General features: G+C 45.7%; 1 protein-coding gene across 1 annotated transcript in view; it reads left to right on the forward strand.

Annotated features, from left to right (window-relative positions):
* The first annotated feature begins 11,876 nt into the window (after positions 1-11,876).
* The window catches only part of CALD1 (caldesmon 1), a 161,518-nt gene continuing 156,011 nt past the window's right edge, over positions 11,877-17,383 (forward strand). Inside the window, exon 1 of the mRNA XM_073649990.1 lies at positions 11,877-12,031. The gene's annotated coding sequence lies outside the window, so the exon portion shown is untranslated. The remainder of the gene's footprint in view (positions 12,032-17,383) is intronic.

Below are 17,383 nucleotides of genomic sequence, written 5' to 3' on the forward strand. Positions count from 1 at the left end.
CGCGCGGTGCGCGCCACAGCAGCAATGGGGCATGAGGACGCCGGACCAGGACCACGGCGATGAGGGGAGCGGCGTCTCTGCCCTGCAGGAGGCAGAGACGCCGATGCTACACACATTAGATGAATGTTGTCCTAGCTTAGCAAATAAAGTGTACAGGAGTTTTTTACAATGTCAAATGGTGACAAAAAAAAAAATTGGACATGTTGGTTTTTGGCATACCTAATCTTTTATTGTGCGCTCAGGTGAATGTGTTTGCTGAAGTCTAAAGGAATAACTGTCTATAAAACACTAGATGGTGGCCCGATTCTAATGCATCTGGTATTCTAGAATATGTATGCGGCCGATCGGGCGCAATCAGCAAAGCGGTGATAAAATTTGGCGCCTATATCGCAGATTGGTTGCGGCCAGCGAACGCGACCAATCAGCAGAGCGGGGTTTAAATTTGGCGCCAATAATGCTGATTGGTTGCGGACACCAGACGTGACCAATCAGCAGAGCGTTGGTTAAATTTGGCGCCAATGTGGCTGATTGGTTGCGTCTGGCGTCCGTGACCAATCAGCAGAGCGTTGTTTACATTTGGCGCCAATCTCGCTGATTAGTTGCGGCTGGGAACCGCGAACAATCAGCAGAGCGCTGTTTAAATTTGGCACCAATCTCACTGATTGGTCGCGTCTGGCGTCCGCGACCAATCAGCATAGCGTTGTTTAAATTTGGCGCCAATCTCGCTGATTGGTCGCGGCTGGAGACCGCGACCAATCAGCATAGCGTTGTTTAAATTTTGCGCCAATCTCGCTGATTGGTCGCGGCTGGCAGCCGTGACCAATCAGCAGACCGTTGATTAAATTTGGCGCAAATCTCGCTGATTGGTCGCGTCTGGCGTCCGTGACCAATCAGCACAGCAGTGTTTAAATGTGGCGCACAAATCGGTGATTGGTCGCGGCCGCTATTTAAATGTGGCGGCCAAATCGGTGATTTGCATGGGCAGCGGCCGCGATCAATCAGCACAGCGTTGTTTAAATTTTGCGCCAAGATCACTGATTGGTCGGGTGCGGAGACCGCGACCAATCAGCGAATCGTATTGGTGAGGACCGGGGAGCGGAATCGTATTGGTGAGGACCAGGGAGCGCCACTGCCTGTGCGGATACTTCCGCTGCGAGAACCCGGGACATGAGCGACTGCTCACAGGAGAAGTATCCTGACCCGCAGCGCCGCGACCAATCACCGATCTTGGCTCCACATTTAAACACTTCTGTGCTGACTGGTCGCGGACGCTATTTAAATGTGGCGCCAAAATCGGTGATTGGTCGCGGCCAGCGTCGGCGACCAATCAGCACAGCGGTGTTTAAATGTGGAGCCAAGATCGGTGATTGGTCGCGGCCGATATTTAAATTTGGCGCCCAAATCGGTGATTGGTCGCGGGCAGCGTTCGCGACCAATCATCACAGCAGTGTTTAAATGTGGCGCCCAAATCGGTGATTGGTTGCGGGCAGCTTCCGCGACCAAACAGCACAGCGGTGTTTAACTTTTGCGGTAAGATCAGTGATTGGTCGGGTCCGAAGATCGCGACCAATTATCGAATCGTCTTGGTGAGGACCGGGGAGCGGTGCTGCCTGTGCGGCTACTTCCGCAGCGAGAACCCGGGACATGAGCGGGCGCTCTCAGCAGAAGTATCCCGACCCGCAGCGCCGCTCCCCGGTCCTCCCTTGCGCATGGAGGTCAGCGACGCCGGCGGTCCTTCCGCTGCTACCGGCCGGGAGATGAGTGCCTCGCGCCGGTCATCTCCCGGCTGCATCTCCGTCCCGCAGATGGGTCCGGCGGTCGAGGTCCTTCTGCTGGTACCGGCCGGGAGATGAGCGCCTCGCGCCGATCATCTCCCGGCTGCATCGCTGCTGAGCTCCGTCCCGCAGATGAGCCGCTAACGGCCGCCATCTTTTTTCAGAAATCCCGCGGCGCTCATTGGCCGCTGCCGGACCAATGAGCAACGCAGGATTTCCTGGACAGACAGATAGACAGAAAGACAGACAGATAGACAGACAGACAGACGGGATAAGACGGTTATATATATAGAAGTTGACCAACGGCTTTCTAAGGTCTAAATTCCCTTTTCCTGTTCCATAAATAATAGGCCTTTTGGAAGACTAGATCCTACTCTCGCAAAGTCCTTATCATAGTTAAAATTAGCACAAAGTAAAAAAAAAGTAAAAAAATTAACAAGGAAAGTTGCAAGTCATTGGTCTAGCAACCACATCAATATTCCTTAACCGCCTGAAGGAGTCCTGAACCGCCTCCATCCCTGGCTCCTCTCTTGATTAGCCAGACTGGTGCAATGTTATCATTGTGGTGTGGAGCACACACAACGTCACACCAGGCTGGCTAATAAGAAGAGGAGCTGGGAATGGAGGAATTAGGAAGTTTGCAGGGCTCCCATCTGGCGGCCACGGAATACTCAAGTGGCCAGTGGACTAGAATCCTTCAAATTTATTTGCTCTCCTGAAAGAACACAACTCATATTAAAAACTATCTTCAAAGACCAATTGTACAGAATAGTACAACATTTTGATGGCTGTTTTCTTTTCGAACCAGTAATCCCAGAGAGATTTTAAGGAATGTCTTAAACTGTTTGTTATGGCACATAGCTGACTATAAAAATGCGTGTGATTTCCTTGTGTTGGACATAAAAGAAGTTCTCCAGATAATAAGTCATGAAGGTTTTCTGTATGTCCATTTATCAATCTAGGGAAGATTCTACGTTATAAGGATTCCAGGTGCAGCACCGGGTTATCATCAGATGTTCTTAGATACCTAAAACAACCATGAATGCTACTTTCATGAACTGCTGAAGACCAGGTCTTAAAAATTCATGGAATTTTAATTTTATCTGATGCAACCAAGGGGCATATATAGAGGAACGAAGGCCCCTTTAACAGATATTAAAAATGGCTTCCACTTTGTTAATGCCAAATAGAGTAGAAAGACTTTGCCCTTTCTGTCGCCATATCTTGTTTGCTAGCATTGCAATTCCTTTGGAAGAGTGCTTCATAACTTCATAGCACCAAATTGCCGAGTTGGTTGGACCAACCATGATCAGGCCATTGCTCTTCAGGGCCTCCAAAGTAGCCACATGGGCTGCCCTTATGGTAAAAACACTCCTACTGAAGTCCCAAATTGAACTGTTGGGAAGGTCATCAATTTTCTATATTCATTCCTATGTGAATCAAAAATCCATTAGTCAACAAAAATGGTGGCTCATAACAGTGGTCAATTTCTGGCCTCCAGAAGAAGCCTTCAATGTAGTAATAAAACTTACTTGTAGAATACCTTCAACTTCACATAAACTCTTCAGGAATGTTTGGGAAATCCAGAAAAAGGGGAGACCTCCTGGACTCATGGATGAAATGGCAAATCTCCCAGGTGCCACAGCCTCCCATAAACTCTGGGTAAGCTAAAAGTTTTCTGAGCGTTTCTCCGAGATGCATTGTGAAGCACATACATGGAGAAGAATGGATATTCAAAATGTCTTCCGCTTTGGTAATACCAACCAGAGTAGAAGGATTTTGACCTGTCCATATACCTATCTTATTTGCGAACATTGAGATGCTTTTGGAACAGTCCTTCATAACTTCATAGCACCAAATTGCTGAGGAGGCTGGACCAACCATGACTAGCCATTGCTTTTCAGGGGCTCCAAAGAAGCCACATGGGCTGATTTATGGTATAAACACCCTACTGAAATCCTGAATTTAACTGTTGGGAAGGTTGTCAGTTTCCTATATTCACTGCTATGTGAATCAAAAAGTATGGTGGCTGATAACAGTGATCAACTTCTGGTCTCCAGTAAAAAGTCTTCATTTTAGTGATAAAATTGTAGACCATCTTCAACTTCATAGCAAATCACTCTTGCAAACTCTTCAAAAACATTTGGGGAGTCCAGAAAAAAGGGAAACCTCCTGGATTCTCTGAAGAGTTGGCAAATCTCCCAGGCACCACAGAAGCCTATTGTAACTTCTAGGTAAGTTAAACCTCACGAAGCATGGCTCCGGGATGCTTTGTGATGCACATTAATGGGGAAGAATAGAGGAGGCATGCAAAGGTGTGGCCTAAAAAAAGGGGTTATTAGAAATCTGTGATTCGGTAGGCATGAGGTTTAGGGTACCTTTTGGCTCTTTACCTCTATGGACCTGTAGTCCTATGTGTCATTAGGTTCTATTTTATACAGAATACATCCATAATATGATGCAGAAGGGATACAGTGGAACACAGGGTGCCCATATAAAACCTCCTTATAGGCTTGTGTCTGAAGGTCTATGTACACAAGACCTAAACAATTATAAGTTTCTAGCTTCAAAAAGCATCTGAAACCTTTCTTATAGAGACAAGAACATTTTGTGAAATTTGAATTTGCAAGTCTTCAATTGCCCTGATAGGACATGTGCAACAATCTGAGGTCTCCTAGGACTATATTCAACTAATTTCAAGATCTTTAACACAAACATAGCCTCAGTAATTTAAGTAAAGTTACCTCCAAAGATATTTGGCTATGGGTATACGGATGGTAACCATTCTTCACTGCTTTGCTGTCACACACTCTCTGTAATGTTTTTTCAGTGTTTTGTGACTTTCTCTACTATCTCTATTGATAAGCAGTGAGAGGTGACGTTTTCTCACTATCCAGGTTCACTCATCTCTAATTATATTTTAATTCTATGTTGATTTATGAGAATCGGACATTAATTTCGCCATGTATTGAAAAAGGTTGCCATTTGTTCGACAAATAAATGATCATATACTGTATAGGGCTACGGAGCATGAACATGATCTCACTCCTTACCTTGAGCTCTGACTCATCTCTGCTGCCCTATCTGTTCCATTAATAGTAATATCAACATCTCAGCTGTATACATCACATTCACCGTGTTATCTCTTGTCACCATGATTCCAATTTATTGCATATGACATCACTAGGCAGAAACTAGGGGCAAAGGTTTTTGCTAGTCCCCTTAAAAATCTCTGCAAAATCTAAAATTTGACTGTTCTGTGTTTTGGTTTATCCATTATTTACAAGATCTCTGCCTCTGCTTGATGTCAGTAAATGAAAAACTTCTCTAATATTTAATAAGTGTAGCTAACTATCAGTACTATAGAAGGGCTGATCGCAAGGTCTCCTGCTGCTGGAACTATCAGTTGTAATCTGCGGATGATCGAGGCAGCAAGTGTTTGATTTCTCTGCAGTGCCACCACAGGTGAAATGAAGTATTACACAGAACTAATTGAAAATGTTAACCCAGGTTTTACCGGGTCCTCCAGGACAAGAGATGTTGACTTTCTGCTCTGACTACCTGCAAATAAGTTTTTTAAGAGAGGCAACCCTTTTGTTTTTGTTCATATCTGTTTTTATGTTTTAGCAATCACTTTTTTTAATTGCGGCACCGCCTAGCTAATCACAGGGTGACTCACTGCTGAAACTGTCAGCAATCTACTGTAATCTGAGAGTGATCAAAGCAGTAAGTGTTCAATTTCTCTAGAGCACACCCACTGGCGAAAAAGAATATTACATAGTTCTCATATGACTCTTGTCAAGCAAGGTGTGGGAATAACTAAGTGCAACTCAAAGGGAAATGGGGAAGGGAGCCCAGATTCTAGGGAAAGGTGGGAGTGGAGACCTCCTAGGCTGATCTGATATCACCCTATCTCCACTAACGTCCCTATATTGGTTCTTCACCAATCGCCGCACAGGAACCTATCCAAGTATTTCCCTAGCGCTTGGTCCTGGATAAGGAAGGGGGAGGATGAGCTCTAGTCGATCTCCACTTACAACTAAAGATAACAAGGTAGACAGACAAGGGGGAAAGATAACTTAGCTTGAGCTGACTTCAGAGAGATAACACACACATCCTCTTAGCACCAGAGAGGAAGTAATCAGACTACACTCGCTCCAAGCTTTCACAAGGAAATATATGAATATCACCGGCACCTCCCTGTAGAAAAGTGAAACTATTTAAACACCCAGGCAAGGGCGTCAATTAGAGCAGGAGGGAGGTAGCCGCTGGGTCCTAGAGTGAAGCAGCTAAGAAGGTGTCTGTAATGCCAAACGAAGAGATCTTCTGCAACCAACTGCAGGGTGACTGTCTGTCACATCTGACACACCGGTGACAACTCTCCATGCAATATAAGGTGTGTCCGGTCCTCCAGGTCAACAAACACTTCATTCTCAGTTCTGACACCCTGCAAATGGGATTTCTAAGTCGGACAAGGAAAATATATATCTTTGTACCAAGTTAGCCAGTAGATAGAAAAATATGTAGATTTGAGAGGCTTTAGTGGTTGATACCTTTTAATGGCTAGCTGTTTTTAGACAATCTCTTGCTAGGTGAGTTACCTATTTTCTGTTTCCAAAGTGTCCGGCTGCTGGAACTCCATCAATCAGCTGTGATCTGAGAGTGATCGAGGCAGCAAGTGTTTACTTTCTCTGCAGCACAGCCACAGGTGAAATAGAGTATTACAGGTATTACACAGTTCTCGTATAATTCTTTATGAAATTTAAATGTAAGGATGTTTGGGTTCTCCAGTGCAAGAGACAGTTCATACTCAGTTTTTCCCCTTGAAATAGTTTTTTCTAAACCAGACCACCCCTCCTAAATCAGACAGCCACTTTGTTTTTGACAGTCACTTTTTCTTAAATAGGCTACCTGATCACAGGGTGTCCCACTGCTCGAACTCCCAACAAACTGTTGTAATCTGAGAGTGATCAAAGCAGAAAGTGTTCAATTTCACTGCAGCACACCCACTGGTGAAAAAGAGTATTACACAGTTCTCAAATAACTTTCCCTGTAATGTAAGGATGTGCCGGGTCCTCCAGGGCAGCAAACATGTCATTCTCAGCTCTAACACTCTGGGATTTCTAAACCAGACAACCCTTTATTTTAGACAATCCCTTCTTGCTAGCTGAGGGCCCCTTATAGCTGATCACAGGGTGTCCCTCTCCTAAAATTCACAGCAATCAGTTGTTATCTGTGACTGATAGAGGTAACAAGTGTTCACTTTCTCTGCAGCACCACCAGTGGTGAAATGGAGTATTACACAGTTGACTGTCCATGTAATGCAAGGATGTGTCGGGTCCTCCAAAGCAAGAAACTCTCATTCTCAGCTATAACTCCCTGTAAATAAACCAGGCAACCTCTTTGTTTTAGGGCGCAGTCAGACGGCCATATAAATTGAACCGAGATCGGCATGAAGTGCACGGACTGGTCAGTGGCTCTCCCGACCCGAGCATGGAATTATATGAAACTGTTAAGCTCAGGTCAGGAGAGCTGCCGGCCAGTCTGTACACTGTGTTCCGATCTTGTTCCATCTGACCCCGTCCGTAGACAATCACTTTTTATTAGCTGATCATGGGATGTCTCGCTGCTGGAATTCCTAATAATCAACTGTAATCAGAATGATCGAGGCTGCAAGCGTTCAATTTCTCTGCAGCACTACCAGTGGTGAAATAGAGTATTACACGGTATTCTTATAACTCTTCATGTAATGCAAAGATAGGCCAAGTCCTCCAGGGCAAGAGACTCTAATTGTTAGCTCTGACACCCTACAAAAAAGGTTTTCTAAGCCAGACAAAACCCCTAGGAATCAATCACTTTTTGTTAGATAGATTACCTAGCTGATAACAGGTTGTCCAGCTGCTGAAACTCCCAGCAATCGCATTGTAATCAGAATGATCGAGGTAGCAAGTGTTCAATTTTTCTGCAGCACTACTAGTGGTGAAATAGAGTATTACACAGTATTCTTAGAAATCTTCATGTAATGCAAAGATATGTCGAGTCCTCCAGTGCAAGAACTATATGTAATATGTAATGCACACGCCCGGGCTGAGCAGCGTGTGCGTGTGATTCCACTGGACCGTGCCGGAGAGTGAATGCCTGGAGGGGCGTAACTAGGTATTCACCCGATCCGACCAGGGTCGCACGACGGCATACGACGCCAGTGCACCAAGGAGGAACCGAGCAGAGGGACCAGGTGCTACTCCAGGACAGACCCTGGACATGGCTGTTGACCCACACAGGGGAATACAGGAACAGGCTGGTTAGGCTGGCGCACAGACTGGTGGGTATAGGCAGGCACGACTGGTATGCAGGCAGGCAGGTATGCAGGCCGGGGGGTACAGGCAAGCACAGCTAGAGTGCAGACAGGGAGGCACTAGCAGGTAGGAACACAGGCGGGATAGGACCCAGTACACACTGGGACTCAGGAACAATACAGGCAGAGGGGTACAGGCAAACACAGCTAGAGTGCAGACAGGGAGGCACTAGCAGGTAGGGACACTGGCGGGATAGGACCCAGTACACACTGGGACTCAGGAACAGAACCACAGATGTGGCAGACAAACACAGCAGAGTGAGGCCGCCCAGAGAGGTGAGCGAGAACAGGGCAGGACAAGGCCGCCTGGAGCGGTGAGCAAGAGTAGAGCAGGACAAGGCCGCCAGGAGCGGTGAGCAAAGGGTCAGAGCTGAGCGAGACTGCCGGAGCAGTGAGCAAGAGTAAAGCAGGACGAGACCGCCTGGAGCGGTGAGCAAGAGTGGAGCAAGACTGCCGGAGCAGTGAGCAAAAGGATAAGAGCGGAGCGAGACTGCCGGAGCAGTGAGCAAAAGGATCAGAGCGGAGCAAGGCTGCCGGAGCAGCGAGCAAAAGGAGTCAGAGCAGGCTAGAACCGCCGGAGCGGTAAGCAAAGGAGTCAGAGCAGGCTAGAACCGCCGGAGCGGTGAGCAAAGGAGTCAGAGCAGGCTAGAACCGCCGGAGCGGTGAGCAAAGGAGTCAGAGCAGGCTAGAACCGCCGGAGCGGTGAGCAAAGGAGTCAGAGCAGGCTAGAACCGCCGGAGCGGTGAGTAAAGGAGTCAGAGCAGGCTAGAACCGCCGGAGCGGTGAGTAAAGGAGTCACAGCAGGCTAGAACCGCCGGAGCGGTGAGTAAAGGAGTCAGAGCAGGCAAGAACCGCCGGAGCGGTGAGCAAGGAGTCAGAGCAGGCTAGAACCACCAGAGCGGTGAGCAAAGGAGTCAGAGCAGGCAAGGCTGAGCAGGGAGGACAGGGCTCTGTTCACACGGAACAGACAGGAAGGGAAAGGCAGAGCCAGATACCCACAGGGTACTTGCAGTGAAGTAGCGAGTGGACCACAAACTCACAAACGGGAGTACAGAGACAACAAGCAGGAGTTAGGTACGAGTTCAGACTCTGCAGAAAAAGGAAGGGAACGGACATAGAGGCAAAACAGGTAAAGGATAGGAGAGAGTTCAGACTGGAACTGAGTGTACGGAGGAGACCGACACTGCAGCGGAATACAGGAGTGGGTCTGGGAATACGGCCCCCAGAGAGACAGGACGAACAGGCAAGGAGCGTGTTCAGACAGGACAGACAAGATACAGGAGCGGGTCTAGGTAATCGCCCCCTAGAAGGCGGGAGGAACAGGCTAGGAGCGTGTTCAGACAGGACAGACAAGATACAGGAGCGGGTCTAGGTAATCGGCCCCTAGAAGGCAGGAGGAACAGGCTAGGAGCATGTTCAGACAGGCCTGGAAATACAGCCTCCAGGATAGGCAGACAAGAGAACACAGAACGGGACCTGGCACCTTCAGAGTGCAAGCACACACTGAATGAACCACTATGCTCAGGCAGGGAATGATTGGAGCAGCTGAGCTATATACCAGGTGACAGACAGCAATAGGCTGAGGACGCACAAGGGGTGTGACCCACAGCAGGTACAAAAAGCAGGAAGTGATCGGGCACCGCCCTTAAGCAGCAGAAACAGACACAAACAGACAGCATGGAGGGAAGCCAGAGAGACATTCTGGACAGGAGATCAAGTGCGCGCTCTTGCACAGTGGGAGATGGACCACTATGCAAGGACGCCGCCAGGTATGTTACATAATATTCCCTTTCACCAGTGATAGTGCTGCAGAGAAAAGCAATACTTCCTCGATCTGCTCTGACTCTCTGCAAAAAGATTTCCTAAACCAGACAACCTCTTTATTTTAGACACTCTATCACTTTTTGATAGATGGGTCACCTCTTAGCTGATTACAGGTTATCCAACTGCTGGAACTCCCAGCGATCAGCTGTAATCAAAATGATCAAGACAGCAAGTGTTGTTTAATTTTCTGCAGCACCTCCACAGGTAAAATGGAGTATTACACCGTACTTTCTATGTAATGCAAGGAAGGAGACATTTTGAGCTCCGACTCCTTGCAAAATACATTTTTTCCTACATTATTAATTAATATAACATAACAATAGCGGAAACCGCTTCCAACATTACCCGGTCGTACACATTCGCTCAGTGAGAGGATTAAGCTTGATCCTGGTCTCCCTAGACCATATAAACTCATATCATGCAAGTCGCTGACATCGAAAATATATATATGTACGTAAAAACGGTTAACAATTCCAGGTGCTTCTCCCAAAGATCAGCTGTAATCAGAGTGATCGGGTCAGCAAGTGTTGTTTTTCTCTGCAGCACCTCTGTAGGTGAAATGGGGTATTACACCGTACTTTCTATGTAATGCAAGGAAGGAGACATTTTGAGCTCCGACTCCTTGAAAAATACGTTTTCTCCTACATTAATAATTAACATGACATAACAATAGCGGAAACCGCTTCCAACATTACCCAGTCGTACACATTCGCTCAGCGAGAGGATTAAGCTTGATCGTGGCCTCCCCAGATCATATAAACTCATGTCATGTAAGTCGCTAACATTGAAAATATATATATGTACGTCAAAACGGTTAACAATTCCAGATACTTCTCCCAACGATCAGCTGTAATCAGAGTGATCGGGTCAGCAAGTGTTGTTTTTCTCTGCAGCACCTCCGCAGGTGAAATGGGGTATTACACCGTACTTTCTATGTAATGCAAGGAAGGAGACATTTTGAGCTCCGACTCCCTGCAAAATACGTTTTCTCCTACATTAATAATTAACATGACATAACAATAGCGGAAAACGCTTCCAACATTACCCAGTCGTACACATTCGCTCAGCGAGAGGATTAAGCTTGATCCTGGCCTCCCCAGATCATATAAACTCATGTCATGTAAGTCGCTAACATCGAAAATATATATATGTACGTCAAAACGGTTAACAATTCCAGATACTTCTCCGGGAACCTACAGTAGTAGGACGGTGGTTCCAAAAACACGCACACCTATCGGGCCAGCGGCCAACGCTACGACATTATAACACCGCTCGGTTCAGGCAATGCTTGAAGGCGGACAAGTCTTTCAAAGCGTCTCATTCAATTTTTCTCATTCCCCCTTTTCCAGGGAACATGTAGTTTTCATTTAATACAAATTAACCCTCCGCTACCCCCCCCTTTCCCCTTTCAACCCATTTTCTCCTTTTCCCTTCGGCTCTCTCTTCTACCTACGGATATAACAGAGCCGAATCTGTCATTTAACTTTTCAATTTAACTCGCAACCTCAGCTCTGCTACATCGCCATGCACACGTTTTAAAGCAGCTGATTTATTTATTTTTTTCTTATGTCTCAACGTTCTTTTCTTCTTTTTGTAAGATTACGGTTTCTTATGATCTTCGCTGTCAGAGGATTTTCTTACAGAGGCCCCCGAAAGCATAACCAAAAAAGGATATGTTACTGAAATTGGCAGGCTGCATGAATTTGGATTTTTCTGATGATTCCTGACTCTGAGCATGCTTGGGGAATGACAAGCATTTTTTTTTTCTAGCCGGGGCTAAACCCTTTTTTTTTTTCTTTTTTTTCCCCCGCTAGGCGAGACCCCATTGGTCGCCCATTAGAATATGTTGAGGAGGACAATGGCTTTTACTGGCTGCCAATTGTAAACATAAGGAATAAGGATTCATCTAGATTTAACTTTTTTTTTTTTTCTAACTTTCGGAGGGGGAGGAACTTCGAGAAAGTCTGCAAGTTTAATTCAATAGAGCTGTGTTTTAAGCAGCCCCTGCCTTTTTTTTCCTGCCTCTTTGCAAAACAGCCAGTGACTTCCTTCCAGCTGCAAACTTTTCATCAGAAAGGTAAGCGCGCTGTAATTTGTTTTATTCTTTTTTATTGCATTTTTATTCATTTTTTATTTTATTTTTAGCATTTGATTTTGATTTGTGTATTCAGTTTATTTGTACCCATAATATATATTTTTTTCATATTAAGCTTACTAATACTATACCCCTTTTTGTTAAAATATGGAGGTCCACCTTTGATTGCTCTTAGCCAATAGATACATTGTGCAAGGATTTCAGCTCTGGAGTACTGCTGGCTGCTTATTAAATTCCCATTGGGTGCACTTAATGCTTCAGGAAAAATAAGCGTGTATGTTTGTGATCAGAAGGGGTCCAATCTGGCCACCCAGCCAATAGCTAAATCGTGCAAGGATTTCAGCTCTGGAGCACTGCTGGCTGCCTATTGAATTCCCATTGGGTGCACTTCGAAAAATAATTATGCATGTTATCACTGGGGGTGCAATCTGTCCACCCAGACAATAGCTAAATAGTACAAGGATTTCAGCTCTGGAGCACTGCTGGCTGCTTATTAAATTCCCATTGGGTGCACTTAATGCTGCAGGAACAAATTAGTGTGTATGTTTGTGATCACATGGAGTGCAATCTTTCCACCCACCTAATAGCTAAATCATGCAAGGATTTCAGCTCTGGAGTACTGCTGGCTGCTTATTAAGTACCCATTGATTTCAATGAGCGCAGGAAAAATTCACGTGTATGTTTGATATCACAGGAGGTCTAATCTGTCCACCCAACGAATAGCTTTATTGTGCAAGGATTTCAGCTCTGGAGTACTGCTGGCTGCTTATTCAATACCTATGGGGTGTACTTAATGCTGCAGGAAAAAAAAGCGTGTATATTTGTGATCACAGGGTGTCCAATCTGTCTACCCAATCAATTGCTGCATTGTGCAGGGATTTCAGCTCTGGAGTCGCTGCTGTTTTCTTATTAAATACTTTGATTTCAATGGCTGCAGTTAATGCTGCAGGAAATATACACATACATCTTGGAAATCACATTGGGTTCAATCTGTCCACTCAAAGAATTGTTACAATGTGCAAGGATTTCAGCTCTGGAGGATTTGGTATACTTAATACTGAAAGAAAAAAATAAGTGGGTAGGTTTGTGTCTAATCTGTCCACTCAACGAAAAGATACATTGTGCAAGGATTTCAGCTCTGGAGTACTACTAGCTCCTTATGGTGCACTTAATGCTGCAGAAAAGCGCATATTTTGGTAATCACAGGAGGTATAATCTGTCCACAGAATAAATAGCTACATTGTGCAAGGATTTCAGCTCTGGAGAACAACTAGATGCTTATTAAATACCCATTTATTTTAATGAATGCAGTTAATTCTGCAGAAAAAATAAGTGTATATGTTTGTGATCTTGGGGGGTACAAACTGTCCCCCAAGTAAATAGCTACATTGTACAAGGATTTCAGCTCTGGAGTACTGTTGGCTTTTTATTAAATACCCGGTGGACTTAATACTGCAGGAAAAATACCTGCATGTTTGACATCACAGGGGCTCCAGTCTGTCTAACCAGCCAATAGATACATAGTGCAAGGATTTCAGCTCCGGAGCACTTAATGCTGCAAAAATAATTAAAAAAATATGAATCACCCCTTTAATGAGCACTCTAAAATTAGGGGATATACACCCATCTATTAAAGTGCAGCAGCGTGAATATTTCCAGAGGTTCCCAAAACTGGAGGCAGCGCTAGAGCCGGACTTCCTGTCACTCATCCCGTTGAATAATGCAGTCAGCCTGGGAAAAGCTGATAACAGAGAACAATAGAATGCATTAATAATCCGTAATAACAAGGCATGGTTTAACTAGAACTACTGATGGAGTCATTTTGACTCCTTTCGTTTTTTATTTCTCTTCTGTGACTACATTTTTCAGAATTCCGGCTTGAAACTCGGTGACTTTTCCTCAAATATGATGTGAAAAAAGATTTTGTGAGAATAAATAATTTTGGTGAAAAATTTGCGCGTTTTTTTCAAAATTTACCAAGAACTACTGAAGGGAGTCATTTTGACTCCCTACTATATTTTGAGGTCCTTTTGTCACTAAATGTTGCTATAAAGTTTTGTGCATAATTTTTTCACTCTGTCTTATTTACCTTGATGTTCATATAGATGTAGTTCAATTTACATGTCAACTTTTCACATTTTCCTTGTGTTTTACCTGCTTGTATTACTGTGTAATGCTGAACAAAATAGCTTGTTTACTCTAGGCTCTTATCTTATGCTAATGAAGGGTGGTGTTTTTCTAAGGTCCTAGCAGGAGACAGTATTCTGGATAGTAACTTTACTTTCAGTTCAGCTGAAGAGACAAAGAGAACAGACGCAGACATACGAGCTCTGAAGACTCATACAGGTATGAATTGTTATGAAATAGTTTAGCTGTCTGTCAACTGATTCAGCCCACCTACTTTTGAAGGTGGCAGAACAGTTATTATTTCTTTTAGTTTTCATTTCATTTCTATTTTTCAGCAGGGAACTATATAGAATTATGGAATTTGTGAGGAATATGGAGAGAAGACGTTTGATAAAGCCTCAGGATATTCTGGCTACTTTGCAATCCATACCGGAGGATGAATCGGAATCCGAATTGCAGGAACATGTATTTGATTCTGACAGTGATGAAGATTTCATTCCTCAGAACATATCAAGTGAATCTGAAGACTCAGAAGGAACAAATCCAGAAGGTAAGTAGTTATGTGTATTTATTTGTTCTTCCACACACTGAGTTAGGGCCTGTGCACACTAGCAGAATTCTGGCTGAATAGCCATCTGGATATTCTTGCCGCAATACAGGCCTTACCTGCCCGCTCATGCCTGAAGCTCCGCTCCGAACCCCGGGCTGGAGCCGCTGTCAGGGACAGAGCAGCGCTTGCTTACGCGCGAGCATGGCTCCGTCCCAGACAGCGGCTCCAGCCCGGGGTTCGGAGCGGAGCTTCAGGTATGAAACTCCGCTCTGTACCTGAGCGGGCAGGTACGGGCCGGATTGTGGTGAGAATATCCGGTCGGATATTCCGCCGCTAATCCAGCCAGTGTGCACGGACCCTTACAAAACAAAAATTCTAAATATTCATCAACTTTTTTACAGATATTCCAAGCACATCAACTGGGGATCGGGCTCATGCAGTTATGTTGCCTCGTGACCATCCTCCTGGTCGTGGACAGAAAAAATCAGCAAAACGTCCCAGAAATGAAAGAACAACAGATAACGATGGCGGCGAAGGTAATGCAACAACAATCACCAGAGAAGGCGAATCTGAAGGAATACTAGTTTCAGCGGATGGTATTCAATGGAAACCTGTTGAAATTGGAGAACACTTGCCTGGTAGGCGTGACAGCCAAAATATTCTTCGAGAAGCACCTGGCCCTACAGGATACGCCAGAAGAAATATCATTATCGATAGTCCTTTGAGCGCATGGCGTTTATTTTTTGATTCATATATATTGACACATATAAAGAACTGTACGCTTGCAGAAGCATGCAGGAACAATAATTTACAGTTTACTCTATCTGATGAGGAGCTAGATGCATTCATTGCGATATTCTATGCTCGTGGAATATCTGGCACGAACCGTCACTCGATTAGCAGTATTTGGTGTAATGACTGGGGAATACCGTTTTGCAAAGCGACAATGTCTAGGGACCGCTTTGTTGAAATTATGAGGTTTCTCAGATTTGATGAGAAATCTACTCGATCGGAGAGACTGCAAACGGACAAGTTTGCTCTATTTTCTACTGTGTGGGACAGGTTTATTGAAAATTGTATTGCGTGTTACAAACCTGGCCCATACATAACGGTGGATGAGCAACTTTTCCCAAGCAAAACTAGGTGTCCATTCACGCAGTACATGCCTTCCAAACCAGATAAATATGGCCACAAATATTGGCTAGCTGTTGATAAGAGGAGCAAATATCTGGCAAATGGCTTCCCTTATCTAGGCAAAGATGACACACGCCGTGCTGAGGACCGTTTAGCTGACCATGTGGTAATGAAGTTATTGGACCCGTTTTTGAAAAAAGGTCGCAATGTTACAACCGATAATTATTTTACTTCAGTAAAATTAGCTAAACAGCTAAAAAGCAAAGGAACAACCATCGTGGGAACACTGAACAAGATAAGGCGAGAAGTGCCTAAAGAAATAAAATCCATGAAAGAGGAATTGTACAACACTAAAGTGTTTAGAAATGAAGACAATTTTACACTTATGTAGCACCCCGAGGGTTCGGTTGCTACAGAGGTATTGCATCTCACCCAGATGTGCGATATCTCACTTCCAGGTAAGGATGGAGTGTGGCTCAGGACCCTAACACCCACATGCACTACACCACATTTCCGGGGGCACAGCTCGACGGTGCTCCCATTAGTTATGCAGGCACGAGTGAGCATGTCCCTGGCTGGAGTGGGGGGAGGGAACACCTAGAGAAGGGAACCCGGTAGTGTGTGCGTGGGGGGAGTAGATCCTGGGTGCACTCTGTACAGGAGTATAAAGGGAGGCACCATCTTGGAAAGGGAGTGAGTAGAGAGAGGAGAAGACAGGGAGCAGAGCTGCTTTATGGGCTCTGCTCCACAGGCAGGCCCTGTCAGGAGGCCTGAGCCTGGAGGAGGAAGAGGAGCAGACTGGGCTCCAGAAAGGAGAGGGGACCCCAGGGGTGTGGACTGGCTGGAAGCCACCACACGCCCGCCGCTACCTGAGTAGGGGGGTCAGGTCAAGAAGATGGGAACCGGATCCCAAATTAGTGGAGGAGAGAAACTACCCTCAACTAAGAACCGGAGGCTGCGACATTACATGTGGAGCAGCCCCTCACCACACCCGCTAGAAAGGCACCACATAGGACCTGGGAAACGCAGGCCAACGTTTGCCCACCAAGAAGGTCCGAGGCAGCTGGACATAAGCGTGGTCACTAGTGGGGTTGAAGACCAGAAACAGGGGACATAAAGGGGGTCCTGCAAAGCACTCCAGAAAGACCTGGGAGTTAACCGAGCCCCTCACCTGGTGAGCACAGCGCGACGCAGGCGGCCACCTCTGCAGCGGTGGCCTGGAGCAGTAACCAAGTAACCGTGAGTAAAGACCCTGAACTGCACCACCAAGACTCCGAGTTGTCTTTGTTGCGCTCGTGTACCACCATCACCCCCATCATCTATCCCTGCTGCCCTGAGGCCATACCCCTCCCGTTGGGGGTTATACCACCACGCTGCACATCCTTATATATCTGGCCTCAGTGGACTGTTCTGCAGCGGCGGCTTCAAAGCCGCACTCAACGGGTGGCGTAGTCGATAAAGTTAACATCTACTGCCATAGACTGCCACTTAGTTTGACACCCTGGGCACGGACCGGGTCACCG

This window comes from Phyllobates terribilis, unplaced genomic scaffold (genome assembly GCF_046119375.1).
Source record: "Phyllobates terribilis strain yellow unplaced genomic scaffold, ASM4611937v1 Scaffold_10__3_contigs__length_209671492, whole genome shotgun sequence".
NCBI classification, from domain to species: domain Eukaryota; kingdom Metazoa; phylum Chordata; class Amphibia; order Anura; family Dendrobatidae; genus Phyllobates; species Phyllobates terribilis.